Source organism: Rissa tridactyla, chromosome Z (assembly GCF_028500815.1).
Source record: "Rissa tridactyla isolate bRisTri1 chromosome Z, bRisTri1.patW.cur.20221130, whole genome shotgun sequence".
Lineage (NCBI taxonomy): Eukaryota > Metazoa > Chordata > Aves > Charadriiformes > Laridae > Rissa > Rissa tridactyla.
The window spans coordinates 59,981,436-60,000,223 of NC_071497.1; the positions used below are offsets into that span (position 1 = coordinate 59,981,436).

At 40.9% G+C, this 18,788-nt stretch overlaps 1 protein-coding gene across 1 annotated transcript in view; it reads right to left on the reverse strand.

The window, feature by feature from the left end:
* FAM169A (family with sequence similarity 169 member A) overlaps positions 1-13,689 on the reverse strand; it is a 35,316-nt gene extending 21,627 nt beyond the window's left edge. Inside the window, exon 1 of the mRNA XM_054184933.1 lies at positions 13,647-13,689. The gene's annotated coding sequence lies outside the window, so the exon portion shown is untranslated. The remainder of the gene's footprint in view (positions 1-13,646) is intronic.
* Positions 13,690-18,788: the final 5,099 nt, after the last annotated feature.

An 18,788-nucleotide genomic window follows, 5' to 3' on the forward strand; every position in this document is an offset into this window, starting at 1 on the left:
TTTCCATGAATGCTATCATTTAGATATACACACACATTCTCCACAGCAATCTCCTTCCAAATTCAGCTCATTCCTTCTCCTTATGTGTTATTTGTATTTTCTCCTGCCTTTTCACCCAGCCTCTCACATTCCTCCTGCTATTGCTTGTTGCCCCTTTCAGATGCTTAGCTGTATCTCTCAATTCCCCACCTGTTTCTTCCCACCTTCCAGGTGCTGCCCTTGCTAACACAGCAAAAGCAGGCAAGAGATGCCTGACACCAGCCAACTCCACTTGCTCCTCCTGTTCACAGGCAAAGAGACTTCAAGAGCCACAGGCAAGACAGCCAGAGGAGCTGCTGCCCAGGGAACAAATTCATCCTCTGCTGGTCTCCTCACCTCTAGCAGATATCTTTTACCCACCCATATTACGGTTCTGAAACACACTGCGATATTGCAGTACACGTAGACACACTAGCTTGACACAAGTATGTCACAAGAGGAACAGGAAGAGAGGTGAAGTATGAGATTACATGCCGCTGCTTCTACAACAGGATGAGGATTTAGGACCCGGTTAGCGCAACAGGCCAGGTAAATTCTGCTTTAAGGGAATACAGACACATGAAAAACACAAAATTTAATTTTCTAGATGCTGGCAGAAAGGGGAAACCCCCTCCCCCCACTATTAAAGAAATACCTAGGGTGCTTGGATAACTCTGAGAACAACAGACAACTTGAGCTGAGCTTTCATTATTATGTGACAAAGAGACAAGCAAGCCACTGAAAGCCTCTAGGTAATAATTCCTGGCATTTTTTTAGAATGAAATAGTGCAGGACCAAAACACAAAACATGCAATAAGAAATTCAGCAGATTATCCGAGTTCCAACCACTACACCACTATGTAAACAAAAGCAACAACCATATCTTTGCTTATAAACAAAAAAAGATAAAAAAACCTCTTTTCTGCTAATTAATAAATTCATTGAATTACCCTCAAAATCATTCAAAGGCCTCCTTTTTAACTGTTTAGGTTAGTTAACACTTTCATAGAGCATACTTTGATTTTATCCACTCCCAACTCACTTATATTAGTCACTTTTGACTTTTCATCTTGTATCATTTACAGAGAATGGGTTATGCAGAAAAAAAAAAGACAACAATACAGAGCAATCTTCAAGATTGAACCAAAGAAAACCTACTCAGCATCCTTGCTAAATTACCATCTATCATTTGTACCGTGCGTCAGAGTAGACATGTAAGGTAACAAGCTCTCAAACACTTGTGTGATGTAATTTGTCTCAGTTGATGAGATCAGGAATATTTCACAACATTAAGTTCCCAAGAATCCCGAAGAAATCAGTAACTATAAACAGAAAGTTATCAAATTGCATTAAAAGCATTAAAAGTGATGAAAGGAGAGTGTCCCATGCCAATGTACATAAGCAAGTAGTTCAACAGCCCAAAATGCAAGCATCTTCATTTTGAAAGGCAAAATAACCTTTCAAAGACAGACCAAATGGTTTCCAATATTAATAAAATAATAAATTTCCCTCGCAAAAACACAACTGGTTTTTCAGTGTCTGTCATGAAGTAAAAATTCAGATGGCTCCACATCTAGCCAGTCTCAAGTAATGCAAAAGAGGGAAAGAAGGTAAATATAAAATAGCTTTTCAGTTTTCCTTGAAAAGAGCGTTACACATTTTTCTTTGCAGAGGCAGCAGGAACAGCACAGGTCTCTGCCACACAGTCCCTCATGCCCCTTTTTGTCATCTAAGCCTCCATGCTCTGCACAACTGTAAAACTGTCAGGTCAAATCCTCGTCACCATCCCCACATATCGCGGGACCGTGTTCTGCTCACAGGATACCACTCCAGCTGGTTAGCAAACAGTCAGGCCGACCAGGCACATGCGATGTAGCCTTAAGCAACCAAACTCATCACTACCATTTGTACAAAAGGCATATTTGAAGTGTGTATTTGAGGGGGGTGAGGGGAATAAAATTTAGTTTATTTTTTAAGTGAGGCAAATTATGCTTTTCGTGATTCTAGTGAAAGAAAATAAAGCTTACACTCTTCATAATGGTATCATTTCACATAATAGTATTAAGGATTGTTTGTAATAAACTCACATTATCAACATTTGCTTTAATGTGGAATTGTATCACTTTCCCCCTTGTCAACATTATGCAAGTCACTACGCGAGAAACGGCACGTCCTTTTTCAGGAACAGCTGCAGCACCAGAGGGTAGTAGAGATCAATTCAAGGAACACCAACAAAAACCACATTTAACAGGATGAGCAAACACATTCCTGTGCAACTGACGCAGTTCACAAAATCTTTATTACTAAAGCACTAAGGTTTAAAAAAAAAATTCGAATGTAGAATAAGCGGGCAATGTTGCAAATTGATTTAATTATAAACAATAGCTGCAACCCCTATTTCATCTTAGAATTGCATAAAGGAGAGATGAACAGTACATGCAGCCTCCAGCTCACACATGGATTTCTGCAGCAATCGAGAGATCTGTTTGTTCCCTTGCAGGCCCTCAACAGAGTGCCCCTGAACAGCAGAAAGATAAGCCAAAAGATATGTTGTTTCTTACAGCATGTCAGAGGGCTTAAATACAGCTTTAAACTGGTTTTGGGTGCCTTTATCTCAGGGGAACTGAAGTCTAAGTGCTTAGGCTGCCTGACAAGGATTAAAGGAATCGGGATGAATTTCCAGCTCTCGCATAGACACATTACTTGATCTCCCTGAACTCCTCATCTACAAAATGTAAATAATCATTACCTCAGAGAGACCAGCATGAGAGATACTTCACCCAGATCGTGAGATACTTAAACACAAATTGTATCAAAATTTGACAAGTAGTGGAAGTAGACAGTTACTTACACAGCACAACTTAACTGCACAGCTCATTTTCCTTTAAAAAAAAAAGATCACAAACAAACCACCAAGGACTTTTCAACATAAACTAACTTGGACAGATAAACATGCCTGGTATAACAAATAATGTGCAAAACTAAATCAACAGCTACACAGTAGGTAAACAATCTTCAGATTTAAATCTGTGTTTAACGATAAATAATTATAATTTAATGTCCCATTAAAATTTGAATTTTTGAGAACAGACACTGGAGTGCTCAAGCCATGACCTCCAGAACTTTTCTGCTAAACCAGGACAACTAATTGAGCCCCAGCCCACAGGACACACATGAGGTCCAGTCCTGTAATGAAGTACTGGCCTATCCAGGCAAAAAGTAAAGCGCAGTAGTGCCTGACCTAAACTTTAATCTATTTAAAGAAGTGCTGAAGCACTGGATCACAGAACTCTTCAAGGACTGCCATGCATTTCTTTTGAATCATCACACACCTTGAACTAAATTCTATATTAAAAAATATAATCCTACCATGATCCCCCAGCCTAGCAATAAGCTACACCTGGGGCAGCATCATGAGAAGAGACATAAATAACAAACTAAATATATATCTCCATATATACACTAGATGCTGATGTTCCAGAGGAAAACAAGCCAGGACTGCAGAGGTTCCAAGCCACGATCCACAACCAGACCTGATGATGCACCAACCAGCAATCACCTTCTCAATCAGAGAATCTCAATCTGTATTGCCATGTTAGTTTCCCACCTTGCAATGTCTAATTGCTGGTTTGGTGAAAGCTGTGAATCTACATAAAAGTAGGGAGGAAAATAATTTTTTTTTTAAAAAGTAGTATTTTTAGTCTTCTAGCTTCAACTACAAAAAGAAAAAAACCACATCACATCTGCCACTTCTAAAATTTTTAAGTTCTACTAACACTAATTCTATTAACAGAAAAATTACATAGATGTTTCTTTGCTTAGAATACCAGCTGTAACATACACAAAACATTTTCATTGCTTTTGTTTCTTCTTTATTCAGTATCACATACTTCAAATTGGGAGGGGTTGTTTTTAAGTGTTGTTTTTTCTTGTTTCTATCCAAATACAGTATGAAACATTTAAATAAATAAAAAATTTTTTTTCCTTTTCTAATATAAAAGTAAGTAAATTTTAAACTGCTAAGTAAATTTACATGCTAAGATAATTAATCATTTAAATATGTATAGAGAATACTTATCTGGTTTATTATGAGTCTTTTAGCTTGAAGCATATTGAGAAAACCTGTCCCATAATTAACAAGCTTTTATGCTTTATAAGTTTCCCCATCTCTTAAAACTTTCTTCATTTTAATTTGTAATGTAGTATATGTCAACTGCGGGAAGAGGAAGACCTTTTAGAAAACAGAAGATATGTTTTAAACACTAGAATATATATTAGGATTTCTTGGAAACCATATAGGCTTGAAGAAGCAACAACAATACACTATTTGATCTGCCACATTGAACAGACAACTCAAACCCTCCCCACTAAAGTAACAACATATTTAAAAGTAGGTTTTCAATTAAAAAAAGGTTGGTTTTGCATGTTCCTAAGTAGTCTTCAAACCACTATCTGCACCATAGTATTAAGTCATATAAATATTATTTCCTGCAGTGTGTCTTTTGTTCACATTTTTAGAGGACATAAACACATCAATCTTAAATATAAGCTCTTGCCAACACAGATAAATTTGCTCTGGTTTAGGCTTTTATTTTTTCCTCAAAGGAAAAAACATTTTTTTTTTTTAAAGGAACACAAGACCCCAAATAACATACACCCTATAAAATCCCAAATAGAAAGTTCTTAAGGAAACACAGGACAGTGATCTAGAAATTGCTGTCAACATCCACCAAGAGCTCTGGATTAATATGCCAACCACATTAAATGTAATCTGCTTGAAGCAGCTTATGCAGCTCTGTTTTTCCTACCAGAGACAAATCAAAGCTGTTGATTTGAATGCAAATAAACAAACAAAAATAATCAATCCTTTCCGTTTATTAATTAGCTGCCACAACTTAATTTTCTTATGTAATACAGAATTATGAAATCTATATAAAGGCTCCAACTCCCCAGTCCTGTTATAAAACACAATTGCAGTGGAGATCAGCAAGAATTATGGCCAAAATATCTACGTGACTGGGTTCAAGCAGTGTCTTCTCGAATGAAACGTGAACAAAGACGGAAAAAGAAAGGGTTCTCCACATTAAAAAAGAAGTATTTCCATATGATTTCTTTTCAATTAAAAAAATAATTAAAGTTTGAAAAATATATTAATTTCATTAAATCAAAATACAACCTTAAAAAAAGTATCTGAATGTTCATTCTACAATTAAATTATGCAGGATGTTCTAACACATCATAAAAAAAATATTACTATTTGGTAGTTCTAAAAGACTAAACTGCAACCAATATGTACTAACATAAAACTAGATACTCTTAGTTAAGGTATAAGCAACAATAAGAGTATTTTTAATCAACTGGTGGTTAGATTTGCAGAAATCATAAACTCTGCTAACAACTACATAACGATATGGCTTTAATGAAAGCAGGACAGCAAACTTACCCAGTCATCAAAACTGAGTTGACAGAGCAGTATTAGGGAGAATATATTATGCAACTTCACTTTCAAACCCACCTTATGTAGGTAAGGTTCTTAAGCATATGCCTGATTAAGCACCTATGTAACACCACTGGCATTTTGCTCAAGTGATTAAAATTAGGTATTTGATTAGGTAGCCTATTTAATCGAAGAGTAAGTTCTTAGGTCTACAAACTACTAACCTGCTAGTTGTATTTTTCTACAGTCTCACATTTTAATGAGATCATCTCCTGGTGTCTTGAAGAGCACTTTCTTCAGTAGAGAGTTTTGTGAAATTAATGTGTACACGTGTTTACTACAAGGAAACCATGCCAGAGATTTACTACATTAAGTTCAGTGTTCGAGACAACTGAAAATAGCCACAATTAATAAATCTAAAATATGAGTTTTTCTTAAGGAAAACTTTCATGCCTTCCCTTTCAGGTTCTCAGATTCGAGGTGAGTATATCCGTACACAAAACAAAATCCATTCCAGTTGTGTTTGAAAATAACAAACATCTAAAAGACAGAAAAATAGTCTTAAATGGGATTATTACTTCCTGGATCAGCCTCTCTCTCACACATATCTGATCTCTCCTGTGCTCAGCACTCCCTCTTCTCTCTAATCTCCCACCTTCCCATATCTCCGATAGATAACCTGCTTAGCATCTTAAAAAATAACACCAAACCCCACGCAGGTACCCCTAATGACCCACCTTTCCTCTCTGGTCACTCCTCTCTCTCCCTTCCCTGCCTCAGCAGCTCAGAGCTGCTGTTTTGCAGTCTCCAGCTCAACCCTCAGCTCCCTCCAATTTTGCTCCTGCATCTTGTACCCCACAGCATCTGCTCTTAAAGATCTTCAAGGCCTTCCTATAGCCCAGCACTTGTAGCCTACACTCAGCCTCCCTCCTCAGGTGGCTGGCCACCCACCTGGGATCCATCAAGCCATGCTGCTCTTGTCCCTGCTCATCTTCCACAACTCTGCATCCCTTAGTTTGCTTCCTGTTTCTCCAGGCACCTCTTCAACAAGGCAATAAGATATGCCTCCTCTCTGATTTTCTGCAGCTTTGAATGCCACTTGCTATCAAAAGACCATCCCCTACTCCCACTTGGCACACATTTTTCTTGGCAATGTGTTCAGTTTTCAAACCTTCGTACCTTCCTCTTAACATTATCCCTCTCGTTTGGAAGGGCCACCTCAAACACATCTAGTGATTCCAGAGATACGAACAATAAAGCAAGCTCTTGTCTTGACCACACTTAGAAAAAAACCCACTGAATCTGGTCCGACAGCTGGTGGACTAACCTAACACTGCAGCGAGACTGACGTTGCAGTAACCCTACGTACGTATTTGCATCTATTTTTAAAACACTTGGTTGTGCTGTCCTCTCCCTTATCCCCACAACTGGGGCGGACTTCAAAGCTGCACAGATCAGGTCAGCCAATTGCAGACACATGTTAGCACAGTCTAATGAGCTACTGCTCATCAGCCAAATGGCAGCAGCTCTCTTTATGGCTGCTTCGAGAATATTCCACATGCAAATTCAAATGTGATGGTGACTATGGTTACTAATGGTGAGCAGCAGGTCATTTAGCTTTGCAATTACAGCTTTCATACCCAAGGAGTTACTAAAACAGTTGTCTGAGCTACAACTATGCCACATGAAGCCTGTGGATGTCATGGCTTTCAGCAGAGAAGCTGCAGAAAATTCAAGAGTTAAATATTATTCAAGCTCTTTTTATCTTTTCTAAATTATCTGTAGGTGTTTTCGTGGTTTCATTTTGAAGTCATTTGCAGCAGGAGACCTATAAGGACACTTATAACAAAGAAACCTGCAATTGTCTTGGTTTTGTGGGTGATTCAAATGAAAATGCAGAAAGGGGATTAGAAACCAACACGGGGTCTTCCCAGGAGTAGGGGTAAATCACAGAAGGGAAGCAGGGAAAGCAAATAAACAACAAATCACTGCCAGTCAACCCTAAAACTTTCTTGCAGACCAGTAAGCACACAGAACTGAGAAGTTTCAGAGTCTGACTATATGGCCTACAGCCCATTTACAATAGCTTGAGGATCAGAATCCAGAATTCAGCACTACAGTACAACATATTTGGAGCAGTAAGAATTTAAACCTTACTGTAGACTAAGAATTACGTTTTTTCCAGAGAGGGAACAGGCAGCTATCTCCCAGCTGTTATTACAATTACCTTCATAAGTTGATAGATGGTTAAAAATATGATGTTTAATATAAGTGAATTCTGAATTTTACCCTATTTGTGCTCAGTGTTCTACAATGTACAACAAAATAATGAACTTCACAGGCAATGTAGTTTGTGGACTTACCAAAACAGGCTTGATCAAAGAATACCAGAAGAGCTAGGGACACAGACAACTAGAAAGAACTATACCTTGCCTTTCTCAAGGGAAAGGTAAAGTAAAAGTCAGACGACAAGAATACCACAGACATCAAGAACAATGTTCAAAGGAAGTAATCAGGGCTTTCCGACAGCACACTTGGGCCACAGACACGATGACGAAGTCATTACTGTCAGTCTGAGCCCAGTCGTTTTGTCAAGAGACATTTCAAGTTACCATCCCAGGTGACAGACACCATTCTCATAAATACAGTGGTAGGTGTAGGCATTTCCATATGTCCATGTAAAACAGCAGCAATACTTCCTTAGCTCTACAAAGGCCACACAGACACACTACCCCTCTCCAGCTCACAGCTGGACTCAGCAATGAATGTTTGTCTTCCTCACCCCATCTTTAGAAGGATGGAAAAAAGGCACACATGAACTAAAACTATAAAGCTAGAAGGAAACTCGATTCTCTGAAAAATAAATATTCAAGAAATGCAAATTCAAACCTAGCATCAATGTGACTAATAAGTTAGGAAAGAGTCACACATCTTGTAGGCTACTCCAGCTAGGAGAAAAAAAAAATAAGCAGCAAGGTCTGGTATTTCTTGTTTACATAGAAGTCCTGTTCCCAAAACAAAGGAAGACTAAAACATCAAAAGAGTATTTAATTGCTCAGAGCTCTCAAGAATCTGTTCAGACATCAATTGACTGACATCCCTCTTCTCTAGGCTTTCCAACAGGACCATACAAATTAGCAGCAGCTTAGGGCATACCATCTTCCCCAAAATTAATCGCTTCTCCCCACTGTCCGTACCTACTGCCATCAGAACCACTATTTAGCAAACCCTTTAGCAGGTAGAGCACATTCCTGAGCAGCTCTGCATTTGCCTTTGTTTCCAGCAGTCTCATAATTGCAAATGGTTCATTTTTGTTTCCCACAACTGCATGGATATAGCCACTGCTGTTTTAGTTCAGCCTATCACAGCTGCATTATAAAAAGCTCATTTGTTAACATGTATTCACTAGCTATCAGTAAGCATGTTACCACAGGACTAAAGTTCGATGTCTGAGAAAGTTAGAAAGAATGTCTCTCATAGCAGAAAGGAATGCACACACAACCTTCTCCTGGGTGTCACCCTGTCTTTATCTCCATCATCAACCATCCTGACATCCTTCCAGGAACTTAGACGCTTCTGTGACTATACCGCACTTCCCCAGCTTCTCACTGTAATACATGTTTGTAAGATTCAAACTTCTAAGCTACACCTCCTAGCACCTAGGCTATCCTGCTATGGATGTACTTGAATTTTTGGAAAAAAATGCCTTAAAAGCTTCAATAACTGATCTTCTCTAGAAATACAGACATTAGTGGCTTGTTAGGGGTGGGTTTAGAACAGAGATAAGCAAGTTAATCATACCTCTGAATATATCACCGTACCATACTGTATGAAAACCCGGAACAGTATTAGCACTGCTAACTCATGATCTTGAGCATGAAGTAGTGTTTGTCTTTAAGCCACAGTTGCAAGAATAAGGTTTGTTACCTCCCGCTTCTTCAGAAAACTCCTTTCTGCAGCTTCAGAGTAAAGGTTGACAACATAAACTCTCAATGCTGTAGTATTAAAAGAAATAAAATACTCCAACATTTTAAAATGCTTTTGTCTGTGCTGCACTGTAATAACATTTACATCATTATTGTTAACATCCCCAACTATTTTATCATTATCAACTCATAAATCACGCAAATTCCCCAGAGTTACGATTATTGCTGGCTACTTCTACAACAGTTGTGAGAAACGCTATTCAAGCTAGAAAGCCTATTTGCAGGATTTGCCACCTGCAAAAGGGATAGAGAAGAGATTGGTCTTCTAGCAATACATTTGCTAGCCTAAACGCATCTCACATTTTTACACCTGGTGCATTAGAAGTATCAAGTCCGTTAGGGTTAATGCAGCATTCCATACCATTCCAAGGTCATTGATACCCAGTGCCTGGGAAGAACCAGTGCAGCCGCAGGCCCATAACTACAGCTGTGTTCAAACTTCTGAACAGGATGTATTCTTCTTCAAGCACTGCCTCAGGGGCTACTGATTTGACACAGACCGCACCTTTACCAATTATTCTCCCTCTTCAGTGATCCAGAGAATTAAAGAAACCTATTTAATTACCCTTACTTTACATGTTTTGATGAAGCCTAGGATAAAAGGGTAACAGTGAGTTCAATTCATCCTGTCCCAAAACCAATTTCTAACCGTAAGCAGAAGGGAGTCACTGGCACTATGAACACACAGGTTCCCTGTTCTACAGTAATAAAATCATAAGATGTTATTTTACTACAAAACAAAGTACAGGACCAAGAGAGGAACAACTCAGATTGGAAAACAAATCAAAAATCTAAAATGCTACTTTGAATAGCTGTACAACACACAGTTCAGTACACAATCAGACAAATGCATCTTCCTAGATTTTCAACTCAAGGAATCATTTAGTATATATAGATGTATTATTTAAAACACTAGTAGGTTTTCCAGTTAACTCTGGAAACTAAGAGATACGTTAGTCCTGATAAGTCTCATTGATTTCAGTGAGATTTTAGGGAAGATTTGACAGCTCATCGCTCTTTTGGGACAGGATTCTTTTCTATATTTTAGGGAGATATTTAAAAGCTTCTTTGAAATCTCAGGCTCACTGAAGAACAGCAACTAAATTTATAATGATTAAATAAATACATGCTATCACATCCCATTGTTAAAAAAAAAAAAAAAGAAAAAGTCAGCAACAGCAGACAAAACTGCAAGAATGCCAGACAAGAGCTATCAAGACACTGAATATGCCGTTTCTGTCATATTTAAAACAATGCAGTAGCGGAAACTCATTAAAGCAGGCTTTTCCACTCAGGATTGTTTAATCCATGCTGTAACAGCTGGAAGCAAAAGTTTCAGAGGAGGGCTGAATTTTTCTTGATTGGTTTTTTGAAGAAAAACATTTCTATTGTTTGAAAAAGTTTTTTTCATTTTTAAACAGTTTACGAAATGATCACCCAAGAGACATTCATTGATAAAAGCTCTTCCAAAGAAAAGCATGCACTTCTACTACAGCTGCCCCAAACTTTGTATTTTCACAGATCAAAGGAAGACTATGGCTTCCTGGAATATATAGAATAGCTATACATCAGCTAGAATAAATAGCTGATAGAATTTGATGACTAGGTTACAGCCCTGTGAGTCTGGAGGAGGGTATTTATCTGTGATGAAATGAGGTGGTCATAACGTGAATGGAAAAATATTTAAGGAATATCTGTGTGAAAATAAGCACATACATTACTTCCACTCTAATATTACTATTTGTATTTGAAGTTTAGAAACATAATTGGTAACACCTTTAAATGCTTACTACTACTTGATATTCATTGGTTGCTACGAGATAGATATTGACACTAAACTTTATTATATCTAAGAATGTAAGCAAGTAAAGGGCTCTTCTACTCTGATGACTTGCTCTAATATCACCAAATTCCATGTTCTTCTTTCAGTGATTTTCACAGCAATCATTTACATTTTTCACATTTAAAAATGAAAACAAAAGCATTAATAAGTGTCAGCCTTTACACTGAAGTGAACTTCCTCCATCTTTCACTGGCAAAGATTCTGCACTGTATAGGTACACAATTACAACTATCTAAACCAACCTGCACAGATAGGATATTTGGATAAGGAGAATTTTAAGTTCATTCTGAGTTGTGTTATCTTTACAGTACTAATAGGCATTAAAAAAAACCACACCAAAAAAACCCACTGTTTTTAATTATTAAAGTGAAGAGACATTATTTGCCTTAATACGCACACAGAAGAAATAAAGAGTACCTTCCAAGCCATTTCTCAGAGTAATGACTCTTTGTAAAGGAGGTCATTATGAAACACTTCAGAAAGTCTTGGTACTGGGTGTCTTGATTGCACATTGCTTGAGAGAGTATATTGGAAAAGTACAGTAGAATCCCATCTTAATTACTTATCTTCCACAACAGTAAAGAAAGCCACTGTAAAACATTTGCTTCCATACAGAGCAGATGTTAAATAAGATAAGACTGGAGGAAGGGGAATAGGGAAGCAACTTAAACACTGCTCCACTATATCAGAGTCTTCAGAAGCTTTTCATTCATAAAACAGTGTTGAAATTGAGATGATCATTGTGGTTAACAAACTGTAATTTAAACATTTATAGTATAAACCTCTCTCTGAACTGATGTTTTCCCCTCTATGAAACAGGTGCTAAAAAGTTTTCTTATTAGCCACCATTAAGACAAAAAGCGAGAAGTTCTTCAGTATCTAAATCAAGCAGAGATCAATTAAACAATAAAGGTGCCCATGTGGTTAAGTAAACAGAGTGAAGACACACTCAGTTCCCACAAGAAGTGTTTGAAGGAGAAATGAGACCATGATCACGCTGATCTGCAGCAAACTTCTATAGGCTCTCCAGTGAGGCAGCGCTGATTTTATTATACTGATCACTCTGCCAGAATATTTACTCCCCTTAAGAAGTGGTGGTTTATATACCAGACTACGACCAATGCTACAGCCCAACACACAAAACGAGTATCTGCACTTAGTTAGAAAGAAAAACAAGCTCCCACATCTCTCCTTCACACACATACACAAAAAAAACCCCAAGTATCAGCCAGATAGTGTTTCCACATCACAGGCTACTTTACCAAATTTCTTATTATTAATACTGAAAACTCCACAGCTCAGAAGAGCTTAAAGATCACTCTTCAATGGTTTCTTTTAAATAGGATACTAATATGTATATAAAATCATTAGTTAGTACATTTTGTTCTCCATTACTGCTAGTAAAACCTTGTGCTCTAGCTCCCAGCGTAACCCACCTTCTCAGGTTGTATTTAATACTCCATAAGCAGGATAGCAATCCTACGTCAATGGGTATCTTTGGCAAGATGTTTTAAGAGACAAGAATGTCTCTTAAATATCCCTTGTTTTAAGGGAGAAGAATCAACCCTACCTCAAAAAAAAAAAAATGTAAAAAGACTTCAGACATCACATACAGGAAAACACTAAGAGCGTGTGTGTGACTGTGCATGTCCACATGTATTTGCACAGAGCCATCTTTTGTGGGAGGGATTCACTGTAGCATTGCAATTGTTATTTTTCATATAGATATATAAAGGTATGCACATGCATAATAGATCTAATATACATACATGTGTGGCTATAACGCACAAACTGCAACGCTACAACAGATGCCCCCACAAAAGATGTCTGGCCCCAGCTAACACGGGGTCACCTGGGCCAAAACTCACACCAAACTTGGCACGTCCAAGCCCCGGCCCATAGCCCGCGGAGGCCGGGCGAGGCCAGGGGCGGCGGACCCGGCCGAAGGGGGGGCTGGGCCGGCCCCTCCGCCCGACAGAGCCGCCTCCGCCCTCCCGCGGCCCCCCGCGGCGCTGGGCTCGGTGCGGCTCGGCGCTGCCACGGCCGCGGTGGGCGGCGGGGACCGGGCGCAGCCCCCAGGCAGGGAGCGCGGCGCCGGGTGGCGGCGGGGATGGCGGCACCGGGGTGCACCCGTCCCGGGGCCTGCGGGCGGGGGGCCGCGGCCGCTCTGTCCCGCCCACCTGCCTCCCGCTGGGCAGCGCGCCCACGGGCGCGGCGGGCCGGGCCGGCCTCCCTTCCCCCGGTCTCCGCGGGTGCCCGCCGAGCCCTCCCTCTCCCCCATCCTCCCCGGCAGGCCTGGCTGGGCTGCGCGGAGAAGCGGGACGCCCCGGCAGGTTACCCCTCACGCCCCGCCGTACTTCACCTCAGCCGGGCGGGCAGCCTCCCGCGACGGCGCAGGGATGAACGAGGGCGGCGGCGGCGCAGAGATAGATGGATGAATGACGGCCGCGTCCACCGACCGCTGACGGCGCTTCCCGGCTCACCTCTGCCTTCGCCCGGTGCCGCCCGGCGCTTAATATCTGCCCGGCGGCCTCCCCGCCCCTCGCCGCTGACGCACTCCCGCTGCTACGCCCGGAGCCGCCGCCCGCCATGGCGGCCGCCGGGTCCCCCGCGCTACGGCCCCCTGTCACGGCGGGTACGGTGGCGGTACCTGTGCCATCGCCTGTCACCATGGCAGGTACTGTGGTGGTACCTGTGCCATTGCTCACCGTGGTGGCAGCCCTGGTACCTGTCATCAGCCTCGGTGGCTTGTGATGGCACCCACGCCTCACCATGGCGGGGGTGGTGGTACCTGCCCGGTGGTCCTGGCACAGGAAGGGAGCCCGGGGCTGCCTTGGAGATTGATGGTACCTGCAGGGAGGAAGGGGCAAGGCCACACGTAGTCTCCTAGCGCTGGGCAGCTCACCATGAGGCTGCCTGACATATATATGTATATATATAATATATATCCCCTTGGCAAGAAAGGTGGCCTCACGTCCCCAGATGGTAAGGGGACGTGTCTGCCTGTCTCCGACTGACACAGACACCCTGGCACTGTCCAGTACCTCACCGCCGCTCCTGCTCACCAACTTGGTGGGGGGGGCGACCGAGCTGAATTACTGGCAGGAGCATGTTTTCCAAAGGAAAACGGCCATCCCTGTCCCCCAGCACTGACCACCACTGGCCATGACCAGCAGAGCATCCACCCCTGAGAAAACCTGTGTGCCATGGAGCTGAAGAACAGCAAAATCAAACAAGGGTTCTTGTGGGAGAGTAGCACTCCCCCCAGACTCAGGCTATGCAACACACCCTTGCTTTGTAGCCTATGATTCCTTGCTCCAAGCCGGGGAAGTACTAGGTGCACAGCTGTGGTGGTATCAGTGGGACAGAGGAGGCTGGGCACAAAATGGGGTCAGTGCCCAATGTGGGGGACAGAAGTCATTCCATGGGCTTCTCAGTGTTGTCAGCCAAAAATAGTTTTGTCACTGCAGGGGTCAGCGGTGCAGGGCATTGATAATGATTATGTGCGTGTCCAAAATAATGTAACTTTGATGAAACTATGAGACTACAAGAGGGTCCTTTAGGAGACATCATGAGCAGAACTTTTTAAATACAGTGATTACCTTAAAAATCCATTTATGACCAAGCTTTGACAAAGGTCTGTTGGTTACAGAAAAAGGGATTGATATGGGAATATCCTTTAAGTCATGCTGAAACACGCTTTATTCTATCAAGAAGCCTTGTGAGCTCAAAGATCAACTCATACAGCTCTGTGTAGCAGGACCAAGGTTTATGCTACCTTACATTTTTTCTCCTAATAACACTGATTATATTTTGCACTTGCTTTTCAAAGAAAGATAGAAAATTTTATTTACGCAGTGTTATATAGTGAAAATTGTTCTGCAATATGCAGTAGTAGGAAACAAGACATGCTCATAGAATAAGATTAGAATTTAACCCTGTCAGGAAATTCTTAAAATTAGTAACCCCACTTCCCGTATTTTTGCTTTCATGACAAGTAAGGAAAGAACGAACGTAGAAACTGGTTGTGCGTTTCTATCTTTGTTTTTGCTCACAGTTTCATGGAAGGACCAAGAACCTTTGGGCCTTTTTTGGTGAAAAATTTTTCATCCATTTTTTGTCGTGGTTATTTACTAGGTATTGTAAAGGAGACGAGACTTTAACATACACAATGTAATTTAACAAAAATATTTCCCTTCTTGGTTGCTTAAGATATGGATGTGCTATTAAAATCCTGGTCATAAAGTCTTTTCAGAAAAGAAATGTATAAAGACAGATATGATCTTAAGGCAGAAAAATAAATTCAGACAGAAACCCTCCAGTAAATTATTGCCTTCACAGGTCACTTCCAATATTGTTTAAGAATAGATTTGCATTTCATTAACTTTTGTTTTATTGTTACTATTTCTTTCATGCTATCTTTTATGTTGGAGGAACCTCTGTGCAAAACCCAAAAATAAATACGCACATTCTGTTTTCTCTTTAACTTAAGTTGTGAGGCTTACAGAAATCTTGACAAAAGATGCTTGGTCATGGCTGGTGCTTTTTCTGGTAATTGTATTAATCTCACTGTGAGTTTGTGTATCCAGTCCTTCTCTCCTATATCATGTTGTGGAATAATTACTACATTGGCTAAAAATACAAAAGTACAGCATTGTTCACACATTAAGGAAAAGTATAAAATCAAGAGGCTTCTGAGGTAGAAAACAGCTGCAGCTGGCATGAAGAAGACCTGTGGTTCCCTGATAAGGATGCTTCTGGAGCTACATGAGGTACGGGACGGGATGCAATTATTCCGCGGCTTTACCTTATGATGTACAGCAGATATGGGAATGGGATGATACCATGAAACAGATAAACTGCCAATTAGCTGCCCGCTCAATACTCAGAGCCAACATTTTGTCAAATTTTGATGAAATCCTGTCCGTTGTGCGAACTTTGCTCATTATAATGTCATTATAATACCAAAACACACCTCCATCCCGAAGGCTACCCGCCTCCAAGGTGCGACCACTCCTTCTTGAGTCTGTGCCCTGAATTTCTCGTAAACTATACCTTTAATTGTGAAGCGAGAGAATTTTACACCAATCATAATAGAAGTATGTATGACTGAAGTCACTCAAACTCCACCTTGAAGATAACAAATAGTATAAAAATAGCCCAAGAGAGGGGGGATACCCTGGGAAGACACCATTGTGAAGAATTCCATCACTGACTTCCAGGATCAGTCAACGGGCTGAGCCTTTCTTCCGCCCAATAGAGACGTCTTTGGGTAAGACTTCGATTATACCGAGTGCTTCCTCGGGAAATTTAGAAATTTCTCTAGAGAATCTCTCTCCTACATTTATAGCCAGGCTGTATCGTTTATAACTGTGTTGCACGTTTTGTATAGTTTCATTTGCACGGGCTTTGCAGACAGTGTATTTATCACCAGCAATCCTAAGAACCTATATATCTGTTGTTTAAATAAACTGCACTGTTTAAGTAGCTAGTCGTTTCAGTTTCTCACTGAACACGACCAAAGACTCGAGAGTGGCCGTGTCAGTTCAGGAGCACGACTAGACTGAAGGTGCAGTCCACTATTAGTGTATCCAAATCGTAATAGTTTAATACATATTAAACGTGATTGGACTGATAGTGCTGAATTGGGCATCACTCAGAATTTAAACCTAGCCACACCTAGCCTCCCACCTCGGTGAGGAGTGTTAGAACGCAAGGGGGTTTATCTTCTGCCAAAACCGCTTTGTCCCTTTCACGCAACAGAATTTTGGCATAGTCGGCAGGATTGCCATGGATAAACTGCTGCAAAAAATATGATTGTGCCCCTTCCCAGGCTGGGAAGGAGTGGGCCCAAAAATTTTGGAAGGATGAAGAGAAAGTGGGGGAACGTATTGAAGAGTGTCGGGCTTCAGTAGAGCTCAGAGCGGCGAAAGGCAAGGGTGTGATCTGTGCGGTGTTAGGTGCCTGCTTAGTGCACAACAAGAAGCTAGAGAAACCCCTGCTCCTAATCTGATTTCAGCTGTAGAATATGCAACTCTGAAATCGGAAAATGAGGTGTTGAAGTCATCACTAGCTTTTCAGAAGGAGACAGGAGAAAAATTAAGAACTCAAGTTGATAAGCTTGTGAGTGAGAATGAACATTTAGGAAATCGTAATGCTCGAGTCAGGAATGAAAATCTCCAACTTAAAATGTTATTGGAAAGGGTAACTGGGCTCTTAGATAGCAGCCCTCAACCCAGGTCCAACAAATTCGTAAGTTAATGTGTTATCCAAATTCTGGAACCCAGACTGGAGATTTTTGGTCTAATAGTGAGGATGAGGAAGAAGATGAGGAGGGAAGGACTTTTACTGTGAAATCCCGAGTCTTTCCTTTATGACCTCTGATTAAAACTGAAACCACAGTTGATGAGGATGATGATGAAGTCCGCAACACTGTGCGTACTATTCGGTGGACACCAACAGAGTTAGCGAAAATACAGGAAAAATATTCGAGGTGGCCAGAAGAATCCGCTCTTGAGTATGTGTGGCCAGTTTCTTCTGAAGGAGGAGACAGAATTATGCTGAGTGAGGAAGAAGCAGGAGGCTTGGGAACCAAGAGTGTTTTTAACAACTATACCTGGTGGATCTCGCCCTCTTTCTAACCCTGTCAGTCAAATAAGACTGAGCATATTTCCTTTTCTTTTGTCTTACAGGAACCTTAGATGAACTGTACATGGACAGACGAACTCTTACCACCTCACAATGGCTGAAGAGAGACGTGACTGGTATCTTAGGAACAGGCCTGGGAGTCTTAAATAGTATAGATGCCGAGATACTTGCCAACAAACTACTCACAACCACTAGCGATCTAGATAAATTAAGACATCCTCTACAGTCCTCTCTATCAGCATTGGGAAACCACCGATGGCTTTTATCAAATATATTGCCTCAGTGGGAAGAAACGGGTGAAAAAGATCATCAGCTGATCACAGATGCACTTGGTACAACCCAAAACAATGTTTCCTTGGCTCTTAGTTGTATCCAAGCCCAATTGTGGATGCAGTCTATGATAGCCGCAATCATAAGTGAAGGTGAAAAAGGCACCTCGCCCACCGAAAAAGTAATATGGGATAACACAATTGAATTTTAGAAAAAATTTCAAACCTGGTGGTATCTGGTTAATTTCACCTATGATCCCATTGAGAGCAAGGCCACAGATTTTGTCTTAACAATACACAATGCTTCAGTATACACCATATACCCAATCATTGCGCTGGGGTTGAATCACCATGGAGCTATACTCTATCCAATAGAGCATAGAGTCTGGGCACAACAAAATGAGGATAAATGGCAAACTGTTGATGTTGACATATGCGTTTCACAAGACCAACAACGATTCATTTGTGAGAGTAATACCCTCAAAGCACAAGATATTTGTCTTGACACCAACCAGAATGTTTGTCACTTTCCCGGATACATCCCGATGAAACCCCAGAAACTGTGCTTGTATATTTTGGGAAAGAGT